Source organism: Netta rufina, assembly GCF_964035555.1.
Source record: "Netta rufina genome assembly, chromosome: 17".
Classification (NCBI taxonomy): Eukaryota; Metazoa; Chordata; class Aves; order Anseriformes; family Anatidae; genus Netta; species Netta rufina.
Genome location: NC_140141.1, coordinates 15,402,474 through 15,429,771, shown reverse-complemented (window position 1 = coordinate 15,429,771; position 27,298 = coordinate 15,402,474). Strand labels below are relative to the sequence as shown.

At 50.1% G+C, this 27,298-nt stretch overlaps 1 protein-coding gene across 1 annotated transcript in view; it reads left to right on the top strand.

Moving 5' to 3' along the window:
• The window catches only part of MN1 (MN1 proto-oncogene, transcriptional regulator), a gene marked incomplete at its 5' end in the record, with an annotated part of 104,967 nt that overhangs the window by 52,212 nt on the left and 25,457 nt on the right, over positions 1-27,298 (top strand). The gene's annotated exons all lie outside the window — the stretch shown is intronic.

Genomic DNA, 27,298 nt, shown 5'->3' with positions numbered 1-27,298 from the left:
ATGGAAGCTTTTAAAGTGCTGCTCAGACAGGGCTGCTGACCTTCTTCTGGTCTTATTAAATGTTATGCATTTGACACACTCTTTTCTGTTATCTAAATTACCAGCCTGGCTGAGAACGGTGGCTGAAGTAGTGAGCTGGGTGAGGTTAGATGTCATCTCAGTGTCTCTGCTTGATGTGCTTTTGCAGGCAGAGCTCAGCGGGAACTTAGCTATTGGGATGAAAGCCGTAGCTTAACCTACAGGCAGTTTGAAATAACTTCATTGTAGAGCGGTATCCAGAGTGAAGATGGGACTCCACAGGAACGCTTCCCTTTCCCCAGCTTGCCTTTGTTGTCGCTACTTTGGTGAATATTAAGAGGGGTTGCTGACCCTTGCAAGCCCACGACCTCTGTATCTGAAAGGCTGGTGGAGGAGAGCCTTCTTCTCAACCTTGCAGAGCCAGCCTTTCACCAGTACTCCCCTTTCTTTGCCAGCATGACACTATGGAAATGCAAGCTATGGAAATGCACCTTCAGAGCTGCCACCCTTGGAGCAGATTTGGTGCTCTCCCACCATGTGTGGCCAGCCACTCCACTTCGCATGCCTCAGGCAGGGTCATGCCTTCCCTGGGAAGGGAATCAGCAGGCAGTCTGGCTCACATCCTGCAAGTAAGACCTGGTGGATCGTGTGGCTGATAACAGTGCAGAGGGAACTTATCTGGGAAGAATGTGGGAGGCACACAGCTGAAGGCTGCATGTTGATCTAAGAAAATTGCATACGAGAGGCTGCAGTGACTCACCTAAATGCCTTTCCTGTGCAGCGTTACTGTATGCCATTACTCTCTGCATGCATAGGCTGCCTGTCCATCACTTGCCATCTTAATGCCTGGTTCTTCCATCATAAGGGTAATACTTAGAATATCATTTGTTAATTTTGGAGAAGGCAAAGTGGGGGACCAGATTTTAATTTTACAATATCTTCCTGTTTCAGGAGCTGTGATACCCTGTATGTAGGTCTGGTGCTGCAGGTTCCTGCTGAGTTTGGGCAAGCTGCAGTGAGGGATCCAACACAGCACACAGTCTGAGTCTCACAAGGCACAGCACCTCTCCTGTAGACGTAGGAATTTGTTCCTTCCAGGAGCTGGACGTATAGGATGGAATCTGATGAATTCAGTGGCAAGGTCCTGGTTCATTGTATGAGGAGGAAAAGGTTCTGTAACTAGACCCTGCAAAATCCACTATGCCATGGTAGTTACCATAATGGGCCGTGACTGTATTGCAAGAGCCAGCACAAACAAAGCTGGTTCTTTTTCCTTTGCACTGTTTGGTAGCTGGGCCTACCACAACTTATTTCTGCAGGTTTGTTGAGTTCTTTGCAGAAGACAGTCTTAGGAGCACTGATGCTATCTGAGGGGAGCCCTAGCCAACCCCTCTGGGGGGGCCGGGTGCCAGGCCTGAGGTCCAGGCTCATGCCATGCCCTGGGCTGGCCCACGTGTGTGCTGTGTTGCACCACAGATGCAACAGTCCTTGTGCTGGGGTCAGCTGCAACCAGAGCTGCCCACACCAGCCTTCCAGGGTTGCTGTGCAAACCACCCTGTGTCTCATTTATGCTTGTTAAAGCACAAGCGGGCTCCTAGATGGCTCTGGTGAGCAGTAACTTCATTAGTGACTGACCTCTTGCTAAATAATGCGACTGGCCCATTGTGTGGAGAAGCCACCCTGACATAGAAGGTGGCCCTCCTGTGCCATAGAAGATGCTCTCCTGTGTCACCCGTGCTCTGCAGATGGTTCCAGTGGTGGCTCGTGTGGCCGAGGCACTGCTGCCTGTGACCTGTGTGCCAGCAGCCCATAGCCAGTAGCCTCATTCTCTGAGTAAACACGAGGGAGAAGGGTTTTTGTGACCCTAAGTCCCTGCCCTGTGTCCCAGCAGCAGCCCAGCCCAGTGTGGACAGGCCCGAGGGATGCTCGTGCTGTGTCCGACCTCCTTGCAGCAGATTCCTCCCCAGGCGGCCGCACTTTGTCCTCTGGTAGGTGTGCCCCCGTGGCCCAGGAATATCTGAGTAGACAAAAATGGATGAGCTATTTCTATGGGGATTACAGCATCCTGTGGTCTAATTATTTCTGGCACCTTGCCCGTCTGAGTGCCTCTTCGGTGAAAAAAATAACAGCTTGACTGGGATATGCTCTAAAAGACAAACTAACACAATTTTGTTACCTTCCTACTGAGGTGTCAAACAGCAGTTTTAAACACTTACAGTGGAAGGGGTTGGGACTGCTATGAAAACAGCATTTTGCTCTATTACCAGGGCAGTTCTGCAGCATGCAAGCATTGTTCACACGCTTGTTTGCTAGCTGCCCAAACGTGGCAAATGCTGCGTCTCGCTCCTGGCACACGGGAAGGGCTGCACATGCTGAGCTGGCGTGTCCCTGCGGCCAAGGCAGTGGTAGAGCTGTGTGCCCCATCAGTGTGACCGGTGGCTGCTGCTCGGGGGCCCGGTGTGAGCCGTGGTGCGAGCTGACCAGGCTGCAGGTAGCTGTGTGCAGGAGAGGCTGGATCAGCCCACGGGCTGCTGAGCGGTGCCTGCTCTCCAGAAAAGTGGCAGCTGCTGTCTACAGCTTTGTGCCGGGCAGCACTTGAGATGCTTGCAAATCAGTGAGCTGTTCATCCTTGATAAAAGACATTGCTGATCTCACTGCGTAAACGCTCTGGGCCTTAACAGGGCAGGAGATCGGTCTGGTGCTGTGGATAAGGAGGCCTTCTCTGCCTTTTACTGGTGTATCCATAACCTGGTGATTTCCAAGATCCTCAGCTGAAAGTGCTGGGAAAAGGGAACAGACAGCACTTCCTCACAGGAGGGTGTGACCTTTCTAATTTACAGGCAAATGTGTTGGAGGAGGGGAATTAATTGAAGTGACTTGATAGATTTCTTGCTTGTATGTAATATGAACTGTATCCTCAGAGTAAGAGGATTCGTGAGCTCTTGGTGGGTTGTGCTTGGAATCACAGTTAATTTCCCCTTGTTGTTGAAAGTCTAAATGAGCTTTCTGGCTGTAATGAGATCGATGTGCACAAGGCTTTGATAGAACTAGTCACAAAGAATGCCTTCTCCTTCCGGAGCAAACGACATGAAAACGAGCATTAGGTTTTAGGGCTGACCGCAGCTCCTGGCAGGTGCCGGTGAGAGCCAGGCACCCACTGAGACTCACCCTGGGGTCGCACAGAGCTGCAAAAGGCCCAAAGCAGAGCAAAGGCAGCGCTGACCGTGCCTGTGCAGCCATCTGCCCATCCTGTGGGTGCTGCTGAGCCCAAAAAGGGGTGCAGAGGGGCAATGGGGGGGATATGCGCTGTGTAAGAGGAAACTTTTGTTCCTGCTTTCGAATTAAACTTTTAAACTTTTCTGACCTGATTAGAGAGTTTTTGTGGTATTCCCAGACTATCTGCCTGCAATGTGTGCTTAAAAGTAATGTTTTCTGTGATATTTTTCTCCATAAGATAATAGAAAATGCTGTTTGTACCTCAAGTTAGCTCAGCACTTGTGGGAAGATCATTAATTCCAACCTATAACCACAGCTAAAAAATATATTGCTCCTTAGCCCTCCGCTTCATTGCCCAAATGAAGAATGGCAACATGCAGACTTTCTTACAGAGACTTATGGCAGGGGGTTACTGTGCTGAAGTGAGACAAGAGACCTGCATGTTCAGCTGGGTTCCAGCAGCAGGCAGAGGCTGTGGGAACGTAGCTTGTGGTTTAACGGAACTGACACGTAGTTACCGCGCTTTTCTAATTGGTCCCTTTATTTGAAATTATTTCCTTGTCTGGCCCTGGCTGTTTCCTCGCCTTCCCTTCCTTGGCTCTGTTCCTCTGGGTGTGCGGAGGGACAACCCCAGCACCTCATGCCCTGAGCACAGGGCCCAACCAGCCCTCCCTGCTACCAGCAGGAAAAGTCTCCTTTGTGTGTGTTTGGCTTTCGATTCTGGTCATTTCTTCGTAATTTGCATTGTAGGGGCAAGATCAATAGAGTCCCTTTTTAAGTTGGAGATTAAAAAAACATAATTAACAGTGTTAGGGCTTTAGTTAATAGTATTGGTTAAGGATCCTAAATAACCTAATCTGTGGTGTGTCTTTTAACTGCAGTTTTGGCTTGATCAGATGAAGGCAGCTAACGGGTCAGTTGTCATTTCTTTATGGATGGGAATATGGATTAACTTGGAAAAAGGAAATGTGTGTAAAGAGTGTGTGTGATGCAGCTTGTACAGAACGTATGGAGACATGAATCACCTTCAGAGCCTTCAGGCAATGAGTTTAAAACCTGCATGGAAGTACACGGAAACCTTATTTATGTTGTGCAAGATGTGAAAGATGCTTTCGGATGATGATGGTCCTTGGTAGCAAGTAAAGTTTGCAGGAGATTTCTCCACTGCCAGAGGCCTCGGGGTGCTTGCAGCCAGCCAGGCTCCCGGTGGGGTGAGGAAGGTCCGAGCTGACAGAGGGAGTGCGGAGCAGTGTGGAAGTGCCAGGGGGTCACGTCCCTCGCCCCAGCCCTGGTGGCTTGCTTCAACAGCCTTGCGTGAGCTGTGAGCTGCCAGGGCTGGTGGAAGGGCCTTCATGTGGCAGTCTGCTTATGGATCATGCATGCAGCACACAATTGTTGAAAATTAGCCTCCTAGCATTGCTGGATTTAGAAAAATATTTGTGGTTTAGTTTAATGGTTATACAGTAAGTCACTTGAGCTGAATTTTAACATATGTAAAGGCAGAGCAAGGGAAGACCCTGTGAGTATTTCTGGACTCCTGAAGTATCTCCAGACTGGGGCTGTTTCCGAGTTCCCAGTTTCTGCCCGTGGAACCACTGCCCTGGAAGGGTCTCCTCAGCTCCTCGCTGCCCCTGCAGTGCCTGGCTTGGGGCTGCCCGGGGAGGAGCATCAAACCAGGGCTCATGGGGAGTTCGGTCTGTGTCCACCAAGGAGCCCCAAAGGTCCCTTCCTTGCCTGCACTGCGCTGTTGTGGATGAGAGCAAAGAAAGCCAGAGTGGGCTGCTCCTCTTGCTGGATCACAGTGCTACCTCGTGCTCTGCTCCTGCAGATCTGGAGGTGCAGAAGCAATCTGCTGCCCTTACCATGACCTCGCCTGCGGGACTCCTCCAGCAAGTGTCTCCCACCGTGGCTGGAACCTGGAGTAAAGGAGAAACGGCTGTAGCAGGAAGCGCTGGGCAGGGCATGCACGGCCACTGGGCTGCGGGTTTCCAGACAGGCAGTCGTGCCATGGGGCAGGACTGGTGATCCCCCAGCCATGGTGCTGCTACTGTGCTGCGGGCCCGAGCTGGCCCAGGAGTGTGTGGGAAGGGCAGGGGCTGTGCCGACGCCGGCTGCCTGCTGGTGTCTCTGCTCTGGGCTTTGTGCTGGCGCGGGTGGCACGCGCTCCCCGGAGACGTGGTGCAGCAGCAGGCTCTCTGGTCCCCTCCCAGCCCTGGCTCCCCTTCAGGCAAATGGAATCTCACACAGAGAATACAAATGTGTGATTTCTGCCCTGGGACTGTTGGCAGCCGCTCCCACAGTGGGTAGGCATTGTCCCTCCCTGGCCAGGCTCCCTGTCCCAGTGCAGGGTGCGGCGGGCGGCTGCCTGCCTGGGCCTGTGGCTGGGGGACACTGCCCAAGAAGGGCAGAACCTGCGGTGGGAATAAAGTGCTGCCCAACACCTGGCCCGGCTGGCGGCAGCTGTGGTGCTGCTGCGAGGTCGGTGCCTTCAGAAGCCGCATGGGGTGCTGGGGGGGGAGCAGGGCCTGCGCCCTCCCGCCATGGGCCTAGGGAGCTGCTGGGAGCTGGGCAGCCGCCCCTCGTGTGCATCCTCCCCGTCCTGCTCCAGAGGCAACTCGGCCACGCAGGCCCCGTGGCCATCGTGCCCTGCAGTTTTATTGGTGCTGCAGCTCAGTTCTGGTTCCTCCAAGGAGGGCCGGCAGCACAGCAGTGGAGCTCTGCCCATCTCTCACCCATTCTTTGGAAGCGCGGTGGGGGGACAGCCCTGGTTGCTTCCATGCAGCTGCCTGCTGGGCCTGGATGTGACATTTGGCTGGAGCTGCAAGGCCACCAGGACTGTGGAGCTCTTTCTCTGCAGCTTATTCTCCTGGGGCACAAATTCCATCTCTTAAAACACTTAATAAACTGAATAACAATGGCTTGAAAGAAGTCAATGAACACAGTGACATCCTGGGGAGGTGGTGGAGTGCTGGAGGAGGAGAACCTGTGAGAAGTGCAAGCAGAGGAGCTGCTTGCAGAAAAGGATGCTGTCTTTATGCTCTCTGGGTGAGTGCCACCGTCCTCCTGTTATCTCTGCTCATTTCTAATTGATTACATTTAGCAGAGTTCTTGGTGCCAGCAGTTCATAATCCTGTAGTAGATTGGTAAGCAGAACCTGAGCTTTTGATTTATTTGCATGCTGCAGAGCAAAGGGAGGGAATGTACTTGTGCACTTTCTGATTGAAGCAGGATAGGGACTTTGGGGAATAAATAATGTGATGACACCAGGACTCGTACACTTGTTCAGCTGCATTGATTTCATTCAAAGGGTCTCACAGTTCTATTGATCTGGGTCTTTCTGCTACCTGCAGAGCCTTGGGAGCAAGAGGGACAGTCCCAAACACGTGAGTGCCTGTATGATATTTTACCAAAGCCTCTTGCTGCTTTGCAAACAGCTGCTCAACAGCTCAGGGGTATTTGCTCAGGTGCTGGTGTAGGGGAACAGTCTCCCCAAAGGGTTATGTAGTTAATCGTTGCTAGCTGCCCGTTATGGACGGGAGAACAAGAACCTCTGTATCTGCTTATATATTTAATTACTCCATTGTAAATAAGCCAATGCACAGGCTAACCTAACAATTAATAACCAAAAAAAAAAAAAAAAACAACCCCACCCACATTCCCAGAACAGTTATTTCCACTAGCTCTTCTCATGACAGAGCTCCTTGCTCCTGTAATAAGGGAGGACACAATCTTCAGGGTCGCTGATCCTCTCTGGCTGTGCCAGGCCTGTGTGCTCCCCATCCCCCTGACCCTCCTGGATAACCTTCTCATTCGTAACTGCTGGCCCCACTCTTGTCTTTCAAGGGCTAAACTTGTTCAAATGAATCACATTTGGCATATCTCCCTGTGGTGCCTCTCCAGATAAAAGTGGTCCCAGCTCGCATGCTCTATTTTTGTTTTGTTCCTGTATGTGACAATTTTCTCTATACAAAACCCTCTTTTGTCATTTTGTAGAAGAGATTATGGGGCAACAAGAGCCCGTGTTTTTTATATCCATCTTGCACTTTTGCAAGGCTCCACAAATGGCATTGTTGATGGCCAAGGAACAATGGCATTTTTCTTTTCCCATATCTGATGTGATTAAAGGAGATGCGGAGCAGAAGTTACACTGAAGATTATTATGAACAGTGGGGACCTTGCTAATGGACACAAAACACAAGGGAAGATTTTGGCCCCAGACTTGCTTCCTGTAAAGTAAATCTCCTTTTTTTTCTTTTTTTTTCTTTTTTTTTTCTTTCTTTTTTTTTTTTTTTTTCTAATCTGCAAAAATATCTGAAATTATTCCCTTGATAAAGACTGTAAGTGGACAAAATGCATCCTTCATGTGTCCTCCTGGCCAAAAGTGCCTTTATGTTGGACCCAGCTTGAGAGCAGCCACCCTCACTCCCTGGGGTGCTGCATGGCTGGGGACGGGTAGAGTGCATTTAGATCAAAAAGCTTGTGCTTTTGAAAAAAAAAAAAGAAAAAGAAAAAAACACGGAAGCAAGCTGTTAGCCAAGGGGCTATGGCCCTTTTAGAAAGATGAGAAAGGAACTTGCATTTAAAGATTTTTAGCTGAAAGGGGCCTGAGACATCTGTGAAAGAGCAAAAGGTGTAAAAGATGTTTCTTAGAGGCAGGGCTTAGTCCTGGTTTCCTTGAAGTCCTTCCCGTCAAGGAGGGTAGTGCTGGGGGGAAGCAGAGAGGTTGAATAGTCATGAAAAGAGGTTTTTTGTTTTTTGTTTTTTTTTTTTTCCTCTCTCCCCTTGCTTCCTGAGTAAATAAGCCTCACTGTGAACAGGTGTCTGTTCTTCACCTGATAACTTGGGAGCCATGTTGTCAGGTTGCAACCCGGTCTGTTGAGGAAGAGGGTCTGGAAGCCGGGGAGATGATAAAGTTTGTGCAGCGCGTTCAGGGGCTCGCTGTGTGCCTGGGTGCTAGCCTGAGTTCTGGAGAGGAAGGATTAATTTCCCTACCTCCCTTGGATTTGGCCATAGCCTCCTGTGTCTGTTCTGGGGATGGTCAGCCCTCACATCTTTTCCCTATGTTTTCCTGCAGTTTGCATTGTCATGTATTTTGTTATTGATATGTAAAATAGCTCCTTTGTAGACTCCCAGACACTTCAGGCATGCTGAAAGGATGACAGTATCAGGCTGTGGCTGGGTAGGGCCCTGCAAGCAGATGCAGATGCTTTCGGCACACATGGTGGGAGCAGGTGTGCTCTAGGCTGTGGTCACAGCCAGGGACCACCCTCTGGGCTACCCCAGGTGCTGAGCACAGGCATGATGAGTTAAGAGGGAACCAGGAGACAGCAAGAAAATAGTGGGCTGAAGAGTGCTTGTGTGCTTGGGTTCTTCCTGGATCCTGGGCCATCTGAAACCCAGATGTGCACAAGCAACAAGTCTTGCTGCTGATGGCAGCAAATGAAGCAGTCTAGTCTGATAACTCCACGTGGCCAAGTCCTCACAAGGGACGGTGAGACCTTGAAGGAGCTGGACTGGCAAAGCTTTAGGTAACTGCAATACCCACGTGGGCTCTTGGTAGCAAATCCCTAGGAGAGGAGTCATGAGCATAGCTGGCAGAGGGACGGGAGCTTGCCAGCACTGGAGGGTGCTTTCCATTCAGGTTGATTTTGTAAGCCCTGCCCTTCATTAGAAGGCCTTGCTGGCTTATGTTTTGGTGTATCTCCCGTGTGTTCTGCTAGATTTTATTCTCTCTCCGTTGAGAGAACCTTAAGCTGCTCTCTGTAACTCGGACTAAAATGCACACAAGTGCAAAATACCTGGCCAGGAACTTATATTATCATCTGTTCCATGGACGGGAACTTATATTACCATCTGGGTGCTCGTGCCAAAGGTGGGCGAGCACGGAGATGTCCTGAGCAGCGAGGCAGAGCACATGTGTGCATGCATGAGATGAGGTGCCCAGGAGCATTTGGGTCTGCGGGCTGCTGAGATCTGCAAGATCTTAAACTTTTATTTCAGTTTTCAAAGTTGTGGAAGAAGGGCATCTAAGGTCTTTTTTCAGGGACTGGCACCCTCATGAGGAATTAGTCATCCTGGCGCTGACAGGGAGAAGGACATGCTTTGTATTGCAGTTGTATTCTGCAGTGAGCATACTGTTTGCTATTTGCTCTCCCCCCCTTACAACTTCTCTATGGACTCATACACCGAAACTGGTATTTACCAATGCATATTTGATCTACTGCGTGATGCTGGAATGCACAGCTGAAATACTGAGTGGTCTCCATCCCAAGGCCTGGCTGAGCCTCGCAGCAGGCCCTGCTTCACAGCACAATCAGCACTGTTTCTGCAGACCTGACTGAGGAAGGCTTAGGGGCTGTCAGATCCTATTCCCAAACACTTTCAGGTGCAACCATCCATTGTGAGGCTGTTGCAGGTCTGAGGAAGATGGGCTGGTGAGAGCACAGAAGGGGGCATTCAGCAGCGACCTGCTTGACCCACAGTTGTGGCCAGCCGTGGCATGGTCTGTGGGGTCTGGGAGCTGCCTGCTGGGCTCCCAGCGTGTGAGTCTGGGAGCTCGGGTCAGCTGGGTTCGTTCTTGTTTTTCAGTACAACCCCCTGAAAGTTGCTCTTGCTTGGTATTTCTCTTTGGGTTCGTGACAGCAGCTCCACTATGTATGTGTGAACCAGAGAAGGTTCATAAATAATCAAGTTTCTGGTGACAGATGACTGATACCACGTTTGGTGCTCTAGAGCCAGAACAGATGGGTTTTCTGTCCTGAGGTCCATAGGCTCTTTCTAGGGAAAGAGGGGCATGCTGGGCTGCGTTGGGTCACAGCATGCAAGCTATGGCAGCAAAGATTATTGCCATGAAGATAGGACACCCTCCTGGTGTTTCCTCTGCAGCTTTCTCAAATGCATAATAGACTGTATTGCTTGTGGCAGTGGGGAAGTGTGTTCACACAATTCCCTGGAAGGAGAAAAAAAAAATATAAAAAATAACAAGAAGATTTTGGCAAGCACTTTCGGCAACACATTTGGCCCTATGCTAGCACAGGAGGGGTTAATCCCACCTTGAAAAGCAGAGCGCTGATGTCTGCTAAGCAGCACAGTGCACAGTGTGTTAATAAAAGTGGAAGTTGTACAAGAAGGGAGAAAAGCTTTTCTATCCACAAGGTGAGGTAGGAATACAATGAATCAAAGACATAGGTATTTCATAAAGCATGTGGCAGGAGGCAGCCCTTGGATTACTAGAAATAATGTGATATATTAGCCCTTGATTTGGCAGAGTCTGCCTTATACTAAAGAGGAGGAGAGTGTAAATTGTGATGATTTGTGTAGAGTTTCTGACATTATCTTGGCAAAAAAAAGGGCCATCTCTACAGATAAATGCACATGATCGAAATCGTGCATGTGAATTTTTATGTGCACTCTTATTCCATGATTAGAGGGGTCTTGGATGGACACTAAGAGATCTATAGTAAATGAGCCTCTCTAACAAATACCACTTGCAGTCTCAGGGGGAAGGTCCCCGTGTGATTTTACTCTCAGTTCATGTTATCAGACTATGTGTGTCTAATCCTTAAGGAAATTATTTTGCCAATACCAAGACCCTCAGGGTTTTAATGAAGTGTCCCAGGCTCGGGGATGTGCCTGTGGGTGAAAGAGGAGCTCTCCTGCCCACTTTGGGGGCACAGGACCTTCAGCCACAACACGCCTCAGCAGATGTGTGCTCTGACCTAGAAGCACAAAGGTTCGAATATCCCACATCCTCCTGGGGAGACCAGGGGGCAGGGGACATGCGTGCTGTGCTGGGAGCAGGCAGCCTCCTGCTCACTGCAGGAGAGGCAGAGTGAAATACCAAACCTTAGGGTAGCGCCGGCGCTGTGCTTTCTCTGTGGTAATTGGCTCAGTGACTTCCCTCCGCAAAGCTGCCCACTGTAAATTTGCCTGTAAATGAGAGAGAAAACAGATCCTCAATCTCTATCATTCTGACTTAGAGCTTCAGCTGTCCGAGTGAAAACAATTGAGAACATTTGTACTCCCTTTTTTTCACCGATAGACTTTTTTCTACAGTTGTTGCTTAACACTCACTCTATATACAAACGCGCATTACTGTTTTCAGCCATGCTTTAGAAATCCTGACAAACTGCCTGTCCAGGAAACTGGACATACTGTTAAAGTCATCACTTCAAAATCAGCTCGCTTTATATTTAGGCTTTCAAGTCAAGGGGTTTTAATTTAGGCGTTTAATGTTAAATTCCAGTTTGTGGTGTTGCAAGGCTTCAGGTTCTTAGTTCTCTCTACATAACTCAAGCTGCACTTTGAGCGCACTGCCGGGATGTGAGGTTTTGGACTGAGTGCAACTCAGCTGGCTGGAACTCGTGTTGGTTGGATTCTGTAGGGTAGAGCAGCAACCGAGTGACTCTTCTAAGATCTGTGCGAGTCAGGTCAATGCTGATACTTTGATGGCCACATTTGGGTTTGAGGCCCCTGGCACTGTGCAGACTGGCGCTGTGCTCTTGAGCCAGACGAGGGGACTGTGCTGAGTGTGCCTGGGCTGCCTGCTGGCGCCTTGGACTGGCGAACGTGTGTATAGGGGGCATGGAAGTCTTATAACAGCACAAGCCCTGTTTTCAGAAAAGGAAGAGCATCTTTATGCAGACTCAGGTCTCTGGTGAAGTTCCTTAGCTCTCCATTAAGGACAGATCCTGCTCCTGATGGTGGTGGAGCAGCACATGGCATGAGCCCTGTCTGCAGGGTCTCTGTCACGCTGCAGTGGGGAAGCAGAGGGCAGAGGTGGTTCCTGCAGGGAGCCCCATCGCCACGTGGGCAGGGGCAGCCCTGGGGGGCCTTAGGGGGTGTACCCTGTGCCGGACGTTTTGCACAGCCTGTGTAACTCCCCAAACTATAATTCTTTCTTCTCTGTTATTTCACTGGCTCTACGTGTTCCTGATTCATATAACCCAGAAAAATCAACAGTTGAATTTAGTATGACTGAGTAATTCATATGGCACAGGTACTGACAGTGGTAATTCAGCCTCTAAATTATGATCATAAATTTCCACAGCATGGCACTGCTGAGGGGGGTGATGATTTTATTGGGCAAAGCGGAGTCACTCAACTAATTAAACAGGGAAAGAAACCTTCAGCTGCCGTCAAGCGCAGCGCTGCAGCCGTGCAGCCAGCTTACGGCACGGCACAAGCCCGCTCACGCACGTGTTAGAAGTGGCTGCATTTGCTCTGGGCCTTGGCAGAGGCTCAGAGGCAGCGGAGGTGCGGGGTGGGCCCCGGGGCCGGACAAGAGCCACAGGCAGGAGCTTTGGGGCTGGGACACCTCAGGCTGGGTGAAGGGCAGGCAGAGGGGCCCGGCAAGGACGTGCCCCGTGCTCCGGCTGCGGCGCTGCCAGCTGTGGTGGCTGTTAGGCGCTGGCACATGTCTCTGATGCCTGCATGCATAGGACTGACTTGGTAAGAACAGGATTTGAATTCTTGTGTCCAATGGTGAGTTAGGTTTCTAGTGCTGCTCTGGGTAATAAAAAGTCTTTAAACGTTTTATAATTTGGCATTATTGAGAGGCTAAAACATAGCTATTGCTTTCTGTTTCTTTATTACAAAGGAACAGCTTTGGCCTTTGTATTCTCTGCTGAGCTCATGTATGGCATTGTGTAATTAAAGAAATGCAGTAAGCAGTGAGCATCCCAAGTCTAAGAGCCAGGCAAGGAAATGTGACACCTCCTGGTCCCTGCTATGGGAAGGAGACGGACTATGAGGACGCAGCGCAGGTGCCAGCAGGCACGTCAGAGCAGGGTGCCCAGCAGGGATCCTGGGGGTGCGTGGGACCTGACCTGCTTCGGATCAGGGATGCCTGGGGCCCTGGCAGCTGCGCCAGGGAGCGTCCTGGTGCTTTGCTCAGAGAGGTCCTTGTGCTGCAGCCGTTTTACTGCCTTCCTTCTGTGAGCCTGTGCGAGCGCTGCTGTGGATTGAGCTGCTGTAGCCCCTGCTGTGGGCACTGCTGGTGTTTGAGCTGCTGGTATTTTCAGTGTGACCTGAGGGATGGGGAAGTGCCCCAGGTACAGGCTTTATGGGAACCTGGAACCTGCCAGGCAAGTGGCAGCTCAAATCTGCAGTAAAAACGCAGCTTGAGGAGTAGGAGGCACTCTCCACTGCTCAGCTCAGGCTGGTGGAGGCCACGTGCAGCAGACCAGGGCCAGTTCCTGTCAGTGTGCAGGTGAAACCATGCACAGCATTTGTGCCATCGTCCTGGGTGGCATCCATGGGAGCATCAGGGCAGGGTTCCTGCTGAAAAATACAGGTAGGCCATAAGTTACTGAACCGTGGGAGGGGTTTATGAGCCAGACATGCAAGAATAGTTGAAAGTTAGAGAAAATGTATTTATTACAACACTTTTCATGGGCAAGTTATCATTTTGTCAAACTTTATTAGAGAAAGTAATTAATGGGCTGTAAAAGGTGCTAGTGCGTAGCCAGTAAAAGACCTAGTCCTGTGCAAATTGGCAGTTCATAGATTTATGGTTCCTTCTTTCCCCATTTATTAATATGGAGAATGCACATGAAGTGTGTTATATATATCGGCCGATGAGCCATTGTCTGTGCATGGGAGCCACGCTCCTGAGGCCTGGCTGTGAGGGCAGGGGTCCAACACCCACCCCTCTCCGCTGCTGCCCCTCGGGGTGCCCTGTGTGGCCTGGGGGTGCTCGGTGCAGGGCCAGGAGGGGGTGGAGGGGAGCGGTGCTTGTCCCGGGGCAGTGCTGCCGGGTGTCCAGGTTCACTGGGCTGTGCCCGTCAGCCGCCTGCGAGCCAGCCTGCTGCTGTTACCAGCATCCCTCTGCCTAGCTGAGCACCCGTGGTGCCAGGTGTCTTCTTCTGGAGGAACGGAAAAATGAAAAGGACGGTTGAAGCCAGGCCAGCACTGTCTCCTGGCCTTCCCACCCTGCGGTGTTGCCGTGTGTCTCTTGAAACTCTGGGTCTGTGCAGAGCGTTCACCTGCCTGCACTCACCTGCTGCCGCTTTCCTTCATCATGCTGGATACGTGCACCGCTGCTCCTCTGCAGGCGTTACTGCTCGACTTCCTCTGCTGTACCCTCAGCACTGACTTCATTTAAACCCAGCCATTAATTTTTATTTTTTTTTTCAGAACCTGTCGGATAACCAATCTCAAAGCCTCCAGCACTTACTAGGTTCGCTTATATTTTGATAGCACTGGTGTCTGATACGCTCCTTGGGTGCCCAGGGTGTGTTCACGGGAGCCGTGATGGCTGGAGCAGTGCACATACGGTGTGCAGAGCACTGGGGCACAAACTTTAAACATATTTCAGGAGGAGGAAAGAAAATGGTTCCCGTTTGAAAGTGTCTGTGTTCTTACAGCCCAACAGACAGCTGCTGCCTCGTCAGAGGTCTTTGTTTCTCTCACCGAGAGATGGCTTGAGAAGCAATCAAACGCCGAGGAGAGCCGTGTCCCTTGCAGGAGCCACGAGCTGAGTGGCTAAGCAGCGGGACGCGTGGGGTGCCGTGGGAGGAGGGCAGGGATCGCAGCAGCTGCCGCCCACGGGCTGGGGCGCCAGGAGCGGTGCCAGCCCCTCCCGGGACTGCGGCGTGCGCAGGGCTGGGCAGGAGCGGCGGCGGTTTCTATTCTGTGCTCTTGGCCTCCGTGCAGCTCCTGCCTGTCCTTCCAGCACCGGGACCTTTCCTTCCAGCATGGCCGAGTGCTCCCCTGGCCAAAGGTCCTTCTCTCCTTGGCCTGATCTGCTCCTGTCCCAGCTCTGCGCGCGGTGTCTTGTTTTCTCCTGGGGATTACGTTAATACCATTGATTGGTTTGTTTTAAATAGCTCTGGCTGCTAGGTCATTATTACTAGATGCTGATGCATAATTTATTGATAGAAATATTGGCTGCCTGGTAGAGGGGCATTGACTTCCACCTGTTAACCCTTCACCTGCCCGCATGACCTCTTGTCATTTCTGCAGTGTCATGATGCACAGCTTTTTCCAGGCTGTGTAGGGTGATTTTATTTTCCAGGACCTCCCTTTTTTCCTCCTTTGGAAGAGGAGACAGGCGGGTCTGCATTAGTGACTACCTTAACAGCCAGGAAAAAAAGTGTGTGGTTAAGTGGCTGGATTGAAAGTAGAGCACATGTTAGCACCCGTGGCTGGCACTGCTCTGTGCTGCCCTCGTGTCTCCCCTTTACAGAGATAGGCTCGGAAAAGTAGCTTTGCTGTTGTGAGCCTTGGCTGGAGGAGGATGAGCTGGTGCTGCTTTCCTCCAGGGAGCTGAGCCCAGCTGTTCCTGCTATTGCGGGATGCTGCCAGTCAATATGCAGTGGGGTTAGAGCCTCCGTTTCCAGCCTGGAGCTGGCAGTTTGCTGGAAACCTATTGGCACGGGCCAGGCTACTGGCAGAGAGTTAAGACTGCTGCATTAGGGAGCTGTTGGCCAGGCTTGGGGAGTGCCTGATGTTTAAAAGATCAGAAACATGAAACCAGAACTAGCCAGTGAAAACAAGGGATTTTGCTCAAGCTCCACAATTGCTGCCTGCTGCTCTGCTTCTGCTATTATCGCACCTCCTACAGTGCCAGGAGCTAATCCAGGCTTCCCTCCGTGCTGGACTCTCAGCTGCGTGGAGCTGCTGAGCCTGCAGCCGGTGTGACACTTGCTGGCCCTTGCCCCGAGGACCTGGGGCTTGGTGCTGCTGGTGACCAGGCATGCCGTGTCAGTGTCTTTCCATCACGCCCCGAGCACAGGGCAGAGGGTGAGACCCCTGCACCAAGCATGGCACACCCAGGAGGCAGGCTGTGGCATTTGCCTACCAAATCCCAGCCGCAGTGGCTGTACAGTCTTGGGAGAACCGGGCTCCTACAGTTGTGACCTGCAAGAACCAGTGTGACATGGGACCCACGTGTGTTCTTCAACAGAAAACGTGAAGGACAGGCATGTACCTGCAGTACCAAACCTCTCTGGGACTTGTCTCCCACCAAGAATTCGTAGCCCTGAAACCTTTCTCTGAGTTATGCCCTGCCTTTCAAATCAGACAAGCTGCCTATAAAGAGATACTCTGTGTGGATTATTGTAAGAAAACAATCTGGGATCAAGCACTTTCCTTTTCTATAAGTCATTTTTAACCCTGAGACACAGAAGTGTGTGTGCTCTTGCTGTCTTTTTCTACCCCAGGGAGCATCTACCTAACTCCAAAGAGATGGAATGAGCCTGGAGCATAAACCCCCAGAAAGCAGGGGAGTGCTGTGCTCCTGGTACGAGACGGGGATCTGATCTGTCCCACCCACGAGACGCCTGCTATGGGTGACACCAGTCTCACATGGTGAATATCCCTCAGAAACTGCGCCAGGTCTCTCTGGTGTAGACAGGCATATATATACATGTGTGTGTATATATATATATATATATGTGTATCTGGGGGGGAGGAGGGAGGAGAGATGGGGCGAGCAGGGGAGATTTTGTAAGAGAGCTCTTGAACTCGTTTAAGACCAAGCCCAGACTGCAGAGTGTTGGGTTGCTGACTCCTGTTTTATGGTCCTGCCTGCCCATGCAAATGAGTTTCATGCCCTCTTGCATCTGACCTTCTGCGATGTGGTTAAAGCCCCTCTGAATGGATGCTCACATCCTGGCAGAGACCTGGAAGTGTTGTAGAGCTAAATGCCTCAGTTCCTGCACTCGTCTGGGGAGACAAGGAAGCAGCTGGCTACTTTCTCAGCAAGCTATGGTCAAATGTCTTTTATCTAGCATTTTCCTGGTTTTCTTTGCGGTGCTGACATTCATGCAGATCCTACTTTCTGTGTCCCTTGCCTCTGCTGCCAGCATGGCAGAAGTCTTGCAGGCACCTCTCCAAGCACGCCCTTCGTCTTGTGTTGATCAATAGGCTGCTTGGGGTGTGCTGCTAGCTGTAGTTTTGCTGCTGTCAGTGGAGACCCACCCATGCCCACCCTCTGCAGTGGAAGGAAGGCAACCAGATGTTCCTTATGGGCTCAGGAGACAGGAACAGGGAAACAAAGCTTGGCCAGCATTCATGCTTCATATTGCTGGTGTGCTTTACTGGGCCAAGGAATGCTGCTCACACACAGCATAATTAAGGGCCTTACAACACTATTGTGCTAGGACTTTACTGAACAGGCCCAGAGTAATCCTCTGGTGGGTTCAGCAGGAACTGTATGTATGTTTTCTACACCAGTCTTTGGCTTTTGACTGGGACATGCATGCTGATGAGATGTAAGGGTATCACAGTCTAGATCTGAATGCTTTCAAAGCTCCTTCAGAAGACCGTTGGTGCCCTCCTGGGCCAGGAAAAATACTCCAAGAAAGGCTGTTTGTATGGTGTCTGGTGCTCCAAGACAGAGGAAAGGAAGGAGGACGTGAAAATGAGTAATCTTTAGAAGTTATCCAGATCTAAGTTGTCAAAATGTACTTGCAGGTCTTCCTGTTCTGCACCCCAAACTGGTTTCTGTATTTTTTTCTGTAGGTTCTCAAAATCTTAGAGAAAAGGAATTTTTGGAAGGGAAGGAAGGGAAAATTGATAAACTCAGATGCTAATTTCACAACTGGAAACATAAGTCACATTCACATGGCAGAGCAGCAGCCAGCCCATTGCTCTTGGTGTGTTTCTACCCATGGTGATAAAGCTTCACAGAGCAGCAGTGGAGGGAGCCTCACCCAGAGGCCTGAGAAGGGCATTACCCCGTTGCCTGGGTTGCTTTTCCTGGCTGTGGCACACTGATACCCTGGCTCTACTCACTGTTTATGAAAGAAAGATTTATGCTTTTTGTTTGTTTGTTTTGCTTTTGTTTTTATGTTGTTTTTCAACAAAAATGTTACCGTTCCTCGGGAAAGTTCATTTTAAGCCCTTTGAAGGTTTTTAATGAGCAGGTTTGTTTCTAGCCTGGCTCAGGCTCTCCTCCAGCCCCTCCATTGCAGCCCTAGCTGCGCCCAGGCAAGAGGATGCTCCGAGGGCAGCGACCACTCTGCTGCCTGCGGCTGGCGGTGTCGCCTCTGTGCTGCAGGTGGGGGTCATCCCCTGAGCCAAGGCGGGGAGGGCACTCCCAGGAGGCACAGCAGGTACAGCACTGTGCAGCTAATGCAAGGTGTCTTGGCAGGCTGCAGGACATGAGGCATGTGGGGCTGGGCTGAGGAAGTGCTTCTCCAGAGACAGCAGAAGCAGTTTGATGTGCAACTGCAAAGCGCTGTTCTAGGCTGGGTTTGCTGCGGGCTGCTTCAAGCCTCTTCTTTGTGTCCGTGCAGGGCTTCCTTCAGAGACAGCACAGGAGGGAGTGTGCTTTGGTTTTTCATCTGTCCCCACTTAAACCTCCTAGCCAGTTTTGAAGCTCCATGTCAGGCTAGGGACTCCTTTAGCACACAGTGTTCGTTCTCAGTGAAGCCTCGAGCAGCTGTTTTTCTTGGACATGTTCCCTAGGTTGAGAGTCAGCACATGCTCACCATGAGATCTATTTGGTAAGTGTGTTGAGAACAGCGATAATCTTGAACTAGTTTGGCTTGCATCTGAGGAGCAAAGCATGCTCAGTTTAGTATTTGAACAATATTTTGGAGCTGGAGGTTGCTGTTAAGTTCAGTCCTATAACTGCAGTTCAGATAGTTATCACACGAACTCAGGCGTGCACCTATCCAGTTGCCTGTTGTCTGTCTGTGGATGGCCCGTGTACCATGGATGGGGAGGAGAAATGGAAGAAGTTCAGTCATTCATAAAAATGAATAAATGAATCAGTGTTTAATGTGTCCTTTGAGATCCTTATGCACACAGCTTGCTTATGCATCCTAGAGAAACAAACCTGTGCCCGGCTGTTCCGAAAATTTTTGCCTTTTTCCCAGAATGTATCTTTATGAAGACCTTTAGATCTTCTGAATAGGGTCACAGTGTGAAAGGTCCTAAGGACCAGCTTGTCCGCTTTCCAGTGTGTATATTCTCTTTCTACAAAGCGTGAACACCTGTACCAGAATATTGCAACTGGGCTGCTTTGAATCATTTTTACCATCAACTGTGTTTGAGTCGCTGCTAATATAGAACTGTGCTTTACCTTTCTCAAAAGATCACATGAGGTGATTTAACCTGATATTTGGGGTTTAGCAGGAAGATTAGTAGTTGTTAAAATGCAAAATCATATGCTATTGATGATCCATCACCAGCAGCGATTCCTGGGTCATTATCAAGGTGATACCTCAGGCACAGGATGCCACCCAAAGCCCTGCCTGCCGGGAGCGCGCTCACAGGGCACGTTCCTGTGGCATCTGCTGTTCCAGGCTTTCAGACCAGCGCTGCCTGGTCCACGTCTGTACTTCTGGCTGTGGCAGAGAAAAATCTATCTGATATTTCCGGTCATGCACTGCAGGCCAGACCCTGTCCGGCCCTTTTGGGATCTGGCCCCATGGCACAAAGCAGCGCAGTGATGCTGTTCCCTTGGCACCTCCTCTTCCTCATGCTACTCAGATGCAAAATCATTTTTGCCAGCACTGTCTGAGTGCTGTGACTGCCAGTTAAATCTATTGAGACAAATCCCCCTTATGATAAGGAAGAGCTGAGTCGATCCAGATGTAAAACAGAGGAAGACTGAGCGAGAGTTCTCAGGATGGAGGGGCTGTGCTGGCTGCTGGGCTCTGCATACCCATGGCACACAGTGGTGCTCAGGTCTTTGGCCTCTGGAAATGCAGCTGCAGTTGCTGGGCACACTCCTAAGTCTGCATACAGCAGTTGCTCAGAGAAAATCCAGCTCCAGGAGTTGTTAAAAAAGATTTGTGCCTGAACGCCCACACAGCGTTTTGTACATTCACCCACTCTGACAGCGGGGGATTGGGATCCCATCCGAGCAGTGCTGCAGCTCAGCTGTGTGCTACCTGGGATTTGTGGGTGCTTAATAGCGGGAGTCAAACACTACTGTACCAACAGAGAGAGAACGTGGAACTGAACGCATGCTGTCCTTACCGTGTGCTATTTGTATGGAAGAATAATCCATAAATCAAGATATTACAAGGTTATTTAGCGATTCTTCAACTGTTATACATGTGTCAACAACAAATAAAAGAAGCATTTGATAGCATTAGTCCATGTGCCAGGAAATCCTCCTGGTTCCTTCCCTTACCTAAAGAAGGGGAGACCTAAGGCTATTTGGATTAGCACACTGTGCTGCGATGCTCCTGCACAGACAGTGCATTCTTTCAAAGCACTGCCAAGAATTTGCTTGTCACAGAGATGTGTAATGTGATTGCAGTGGAAAATACATGCAAATGTTTAGCTTCCTTTCTTTTTTTTTTTTCTTTTTTTCTAGAGGGGAAGAGATCTTGATTAAACAGTAATTAAGAGTGTTTTGGACAACACGAGGCAGTCTCTCTCCCAGGTGCTTAATAAGTGCCAAGACTGTTGAGTGAAGTGTTTATTTAGCATAGTAATAGAAGGTAGTTATTGCCAGGCTTACCAGAACCGCATCTCTATTGTATATGTAACCTTGGGCAGCATGTGCTGTGCCTACCTCCAGCTCCTTGCCTGCCTGTCTGCCTTGCTGCCGCTGCCCTGTGTCGAAGTGGGGAGCGAAGCTTCAGCAAAACCCCAATGCTCGGCACCTGTGCGGGCAGCCCGAGGAGCAGTCTGTGGTGCGGGGTGTGATGGCAAAGTCATCCCTTGTTGTGTCTGCGAGCAGGGAGGCGCTGAGCCGGGGTCTCTGCGGGTCTGCCAGGCACTTTTCTTCCCCAGATGCTGTCCTTCAGTGCTGCCTGCTGCTTGCGGCGTGGAGTGGCTTCAATGACTCGATGAGGCCCTGGCAGGTCTCCTGAACATGGCTCCTGTGCGGGATGTCCTCCTGCAGGCACCGTCCCAGCAGAGAAGCAGATGTGCCTGCCGATGGGCATGTCATGGGTCTGCATCTGGTCCCAGCTGGGCTGCAGGGCTGAGGCCCACACTGCTGGGACAGTTACTGGGCAAAGATATTTTCTGCAGCACTGGGATTATAGGGTAGAGAAAGCTGCTTGTCTTAGATTGCTGGCATTTTTTTTTTTCAAAGATGCTGTTTGCATTGATAGATTTTTGGATGATGCTCTAGCAAAAAAAAAAAAAAAAAAAAAAAAATCAATGTCCCAGTGATTGTACCAGGAAGGGCAGTCGATTGGTGAAAAAGCTGCAGCAGGCGTATTGGGAAATGGATTTTTTCTGCCCTCCAGACATTAGCTTGAAATTCTTTGAAACGAGGAGAAAACAATCTGTGTCAGAAATGAAAAATTAAGGAGGTTAATGTGGTGCCTTTTCCACTTTTAATTTCTTTGAATTCCAGGATGTCCTTGGACACTGGCAGGAGCAGAACGAGTGCCCTCCTGCCGGCCCTGCCCTGCCCTGCTGCTCGTGGGGTGCTCCGCGCAGCCCCCTCTCTGGCAGGACGGACGGATGGACGGACAAGCTGCTGCCAGGCATGGGCTCAGGGCAGGACTGGAGGCGCTGTGCCCGGGAAGGCGTTGCGTTCACTGTTGTGCAAGACCATTGTTGTTGGTGTTTGTTAGCAATAGATGGGGGGAGGACACGTTTCTGGTAAGCTTGCTCTCGAGTGTTGCAATAACTGGATGTCTTTAGAGATCAGCTGCTCGATTGAGGTCATTTGCTCAACAGTGTTAACGAGCAGTAATTTAGGGTCTCTGAGGGGGAAGCGATGTAAAATGTTCAGGCAGGGGACTGCTTCCCGTGCAAAGACACTCACCGTTTTTCTGTGAGGACATATGCAAGTGGGTGCACATGTGCACGTGTGTGCGTGCGCTCCCTGCACCTCCTGCCGTACAGGTGTCTCCTTGGGACGCGGCACGGTGCGCGAGCCTGGTGCATGCTGATGGGGAAGGGCTCTCCAAGGGGAAGGCAGAGCAGGAGGTTTCATGCCGTTGTTTTTCTGCTTTGGATAATTGTCTGTGCTTCAGCCTTTCTAAACAAAACGCCTCTTTCTTTACTGTGGGGACCACTTTTCCCAGTCCCTTGGGTGGTCTTTTTATGCAGGTTTTATCCACTCTATGGAAGGCTACAGGCAGCCCTCCAGAGAGATGGAAAAACCTCTGCTTGCTTTACCCTGTTGCAGAGGGAAAAAGAACTCCCAGAGTCCTCTTTTTGGGAAATTAAAAAGCAAGACAAACATTATAAAGGATTTTAACTGCCAGGAGGCTTTTCATCCCCGCTGAGCTTGGGGGCTGATTGGCTCTCCCCGAGCTGCAGCACCCTGCACTGCCCTGCCTGGCTGTGGGATGCAGGCGCGCTGTCCTTGCTCTGCCCGTGGCTCCAGCTGGCCTCAGCAGCCACTTCGCAGGGCAGTTTGTGGGTTCTCCGGGAGCAGACCCTCTGGAGACAGGGGCTGAAAAGCTCATTGGATCCAGCCTAGGCCAGGACAGAGCAGACAGCCCATTTGGGGAGGTCTGTCTTTTTTGCTGGCTGTGCATTACCTGTCAACTAAAGATGATTGCTTCTAATGGATTTCTAATTTGAAATTTCTGCGTGGGGTGCAGTATGAATCAACTGGACAGTGGTGCACAAGTCCAGCTCACCTCCATTCCATCTCTGAACTTCTGCATCATTGTGCAGGGTGGTCAGTAGAGTCCCATGCTGTTTACTGATTCCTGTGTGCATAATTCAAGGCATCTTCTCCCCAGCAGTCCCGTGGACCCAGCGCTGGCCATAGGGAAGACAGGGAGGTCCCATCCCACTGTTCCCATGCCTTTCTCAGCCCCAGGCAGTGAGTGCTGGTGTGCAGCGTGCTGGCAAGTGGCGTACTGGAGCTGAACCTGTTATTCTCATGTGCCAAGGGAATTGTGAGCTGAAGCTCATGACCCATCTACCACCTCCTGGAGACCCTGAAGCCATGTTTCCATAGCTCAGCCCATTTCTGTGAGCACAGTCCCACCTCCAGCTGGCTGCTGGTGTGTCTGTCCCGCTCAGAGTGGCACTGGGGACCAGAAAGCCCCTGTGGCATGAGCTGCAGGCACAGAGCCTGGGAGGATGGGCCTCTGAGCTGAGCCAGAGCTTGCTGCTGAGGAAGACTTATGGTGAAGCCTTTAGGTAAATTAAGAGTTTTATCCATTTGCTTTGGTTAATGTTTTTTTAACCTGATGTTATAAAAGTGAGAAAGAGTTTGGGACCTCCTGTAATGACAAGATCCTCGTGTCTATTGCTGTGGATTTTTCTTAGAGATGTCCAAATAGAAAGGTCAGGACCATTTCCTTGCCTTCCCTCGAATCACCAGCTGACAGACAGTTCCTGTGTGGATATCTGAAGCTGAGTACTTGCTTATGCAGTCACAAATTGAAGCATAAGTATGCAATGAAGTTAGCAGGTGTGAAACAAAAGTACCTTTTATAACATGGTGTTTAACTGTGTTATTGAAGCTAACTGTTACAAGTTGTTGTTGAAGCCAAAGTAGGGAAGGAAAATGGACAAGTTATGGAAGAAAAGTCCATTAGTGGTTATTGATGATGATGGTTTGATACAAGGTTTGGCTCAGTGAATCCCTAAAAAGGTAGTCACGAGGCAGATTTTTCCTATCTCAGGAAAAGGAGCAATCTCCGAGGTTCAACTTTTTGTATTTTTCCCCTGAGCATTGGGATGGGCCATGGATGAGGCAAACCCTGGCTGAACAACCTTTTGTCTGCCTCAGAGCAGAGACTCCAGTGTGCTGCGGGACGTACCCTGCTCCTGCTGCAGGTGGTGGGGATTTGGTGAGGATACATGTGAGGAGTGGGTCTTTTCTCTCCTTACCTGAGTGGGCCAAGTCATATGGGTTTAAGCTAGGGCAGGATTTGGCACATTAAGTTAATAACATGGATCTAATTTAGAGAAGATGTGTATTTCCTCAACTTCACTGTCATTATTTATTGCATCAAGAAGGAGGCAGAGACAGCGGCCACTTGCTCCATCTGCACGAAACTCTCATTCGATTCATTTCTTTTTATTTTAGCTTTGCAGAAGTGAAGAAGAAAATCACTGAAGTTAACTGTGAGGTAGCAGGGAACAGCAAAGGACATATGGGTATGTAAGAGAAGCAGATGGCCTATCTGACTAAACCACATCATATAAGTTTATGAGTCAGGCAGGTGCTCTTTCCTGCTGTTTTATAGTGATGTCTTAAGGATTTCCCTTTTGATATACGAGGGCAAATCGTCAGCCGAGCCCTTCTCTATCAGAGGCTAATCCAAAAGTAAATCACTCTAAAGCAGCAGGAGAGAGGTCTTGCAAGGCACCCAGTATAGAGATATTCTTTTGTTATAAATCATCGGAGTCATGTTCTTAAGAGATTATGCTGGAAAAAGCAAACAATATAAAAAGGTCAAACACAAATAGTAAAAGTGAAATAGTTTGTTGCCTTCTTCTGTCTACTCACAGAGGAGAGACCACTCAGCCGGGAGAAGAGATGGCTCGGCAGTCTCACCCGGGCGCGATGGGAGCCTGGGACGGGGCTGCTTGGCTTAGGCTGGGGGAGGAAGGCAACAAGGAGCTCTGCCCGCTGGCCCAGGGCGCCGCAGGGCTGTCCTGCCATGGGGTGAGTGCTCATTGGGAGAAGCAGCAGGAGCAGAGGTGTGTGTTGGTCTGGCCTGTCGGGGATCAGTCCTTGCACGGCATGTGCGAGGCAGGGCAGTGGGTGTGGGGGTGCCCCTGGGCACATCGGTGATGGCAAGGCAAGGATCCCGCTCAGCTGTCTCTGGGTTGTGCCCCACTGAACCCGGTTAGTGGGCAATGTGCACCTCATCTCTGCTCATACTGCTGTTGGGGAAATCCTCTCACCACAATCCTGATATGTGATTAGCCCAGGCATTAAACGGCTTTGCTGCAGCTCCTGGTATAATATCAAAACTATAGGGAAATGTAAGTGAAATAACACGCTTGCTGCTGGCCTGCCATATGGACGTGCTGTCTGAGAGGCTGGTGGTGATGTGTCAGCTCGGTGGCACATCCCACTGTGCAGTGCGCAGTGCTTCATTTTGCAGGAGAGATTTATTTCTTGTGCTTCAGTGAAGCCTGAGCCTCTGCCTCGCCAGGCAGGAAATACAAATCCAGGACCCAGCTCTCCTGCTGGGAAGGAGCTTGGCAGCAGTGCCCTTCATTCAGGACCACGGTCTGTCTCCTGTTGGCTCTGTGTCACTCTTCAGCACACCCTGCTCACAGCCCAGGGACACGGCACAAGGCTGGGGAGCGGAGCAAGTGCCCTGTGCCCTGCAGTTCCCACCACAGTAACTGGTTGCAGCTAATACCTCTTCAGAAACACTGTACTTCTTCTCTGAAGGATGGCAAACTGTGTTTGTGGATGTCTGGAATCCCAGCACCCTTCTGCACGAGGCTGGACGACCTGGGGGCAGTTGATCTCTCTCTTGCCTTTCCCTCCTGCTCAGTGGTGTTTCCTACACGGTACCTCAGGGCTGGCTGTGCTTCACTGCAGCAGCAGGGGTTATCCTGTGCTGTTGCAGGGACATGGTGAAATATATATATATAACCAAGTAGTTCTGAATTAAATTTTTAAATCAATACATTGTCAGTCTGATGTATTTTCCATGAAAAAATGGGGTCTGATCAGTTAACCCTTGGCAAATTTATAAGCAACTAAACACAAAGGATTTTAGTTAGACATTTTAGACAGTCTTATTAATGAATGGGACTTGCTGCTACCCCTGGCAGGGGCAGGTGCTGGATGGGGATGCTGCATGCAGCTTTGCCAGGCTTGGCTTGTGCATGCTGGAGGAGACTGGGCTAGGGATCAGGTGGTGCCCCGTGGACCTTATCATGAGTGCCTGTTAAAAACAAAACTTTCCTGTAAGATTTCTGTTTTCTTTTAAAAGAAACAAAAACAAAAAGCCTCCTAGGAAATGAGATGCAGAAGGTCAAGTTAATGAAGCAAGACTGCGCTGCTAAGTATTGAAGAGTTAAGATATGCAAAACTTAACCTCAGGTGCACCACTGTGACTCTGCCCCCTTGTGCATATTCATTAAAATACAGTCTCTAATTACATGTTGTAAATTGTCTGAGCTGCATGTGCCTTTAAAAACAAAAGTGAAAGTTCTGTTCTGCTGTGCACAGTAATACTGGTGGGTTAGCATTATGAGGCCATGAGGCTGCTAAGCTGAGGACTGCTGCTGCAACTTTAGCTCTGCCAGGTCAGACATGAATGCCTGACCATGCAGCCACGCATTGGACTGCCTTGTATGTATGCCCACAGATGAGATCTGACTTCTGTACTGTCAACGTGCTGGTGCACATTGATAGAGATGCTGCTTGCATCCACCTAACACCCATGGATGCTCATTTGTAAGACTTCTCTTCTTCATCCTGACTTCTCTGGTGATGTTATAAACCTGGAGTAGCTGGACTGAAGTCAGCAGCTACCCAAAGTGAATTGGAGGAACTGGACTGAAGCCCAGCTTAGTGTTCCACCTCCACTCCTGAAGGAGATGGTGGTCAGGCCTCAGGTAAACCTCCATGCTGTTTCACGCTGGGCTCCAGTAAAATGAAGGAACACTCTGGTTTGTAGCCATGTCCCTTCCATGGTGCAAGCGCAGGAGGACAAGCACAATAACTTCTCGGAGCAACATGACATAAAGGGGTCTGCAGAGCTGAGCCATTGCCACTAGCCGTGTGTGCCTTGCAGGCTCAGCCGCACAAGAAGGGCAATTAGGATACAACAATGGGTGGGGGCTGGAATCTCTTGGGTTAAGAAAATGGATTTAGAGGATTTTAAAAGATGTTGCTTCTGTTTTTCAAAATGCCTCTCTCTGATAAGAAGTAGCACATAAGACCAAAGTGAGAGGAACCTAGCTTTTTAACCTCCTAGAAACATTAGAACTATACTGGCTGTGTGGAAAACCTGTGGGTCCCTCCTACGGCATCTTTGCATTAACGGTGATCCCTCTTCACATAGTGTCCACATAGAACTTATATACTGCTTAATCCCGTCTAAAGCCAACCAAAAGTGTGCAGAATCTCAGTAGTGTTTTTTCTCCTTTGTTAAGAGCTCAGGTGAGCGTTCTTTCCCTTGCCCAGCATCTTGACACAGATGATATGGGATACATTGTTTTGATAGAAACTTCCTACAGTATTTCCTGCAATAGA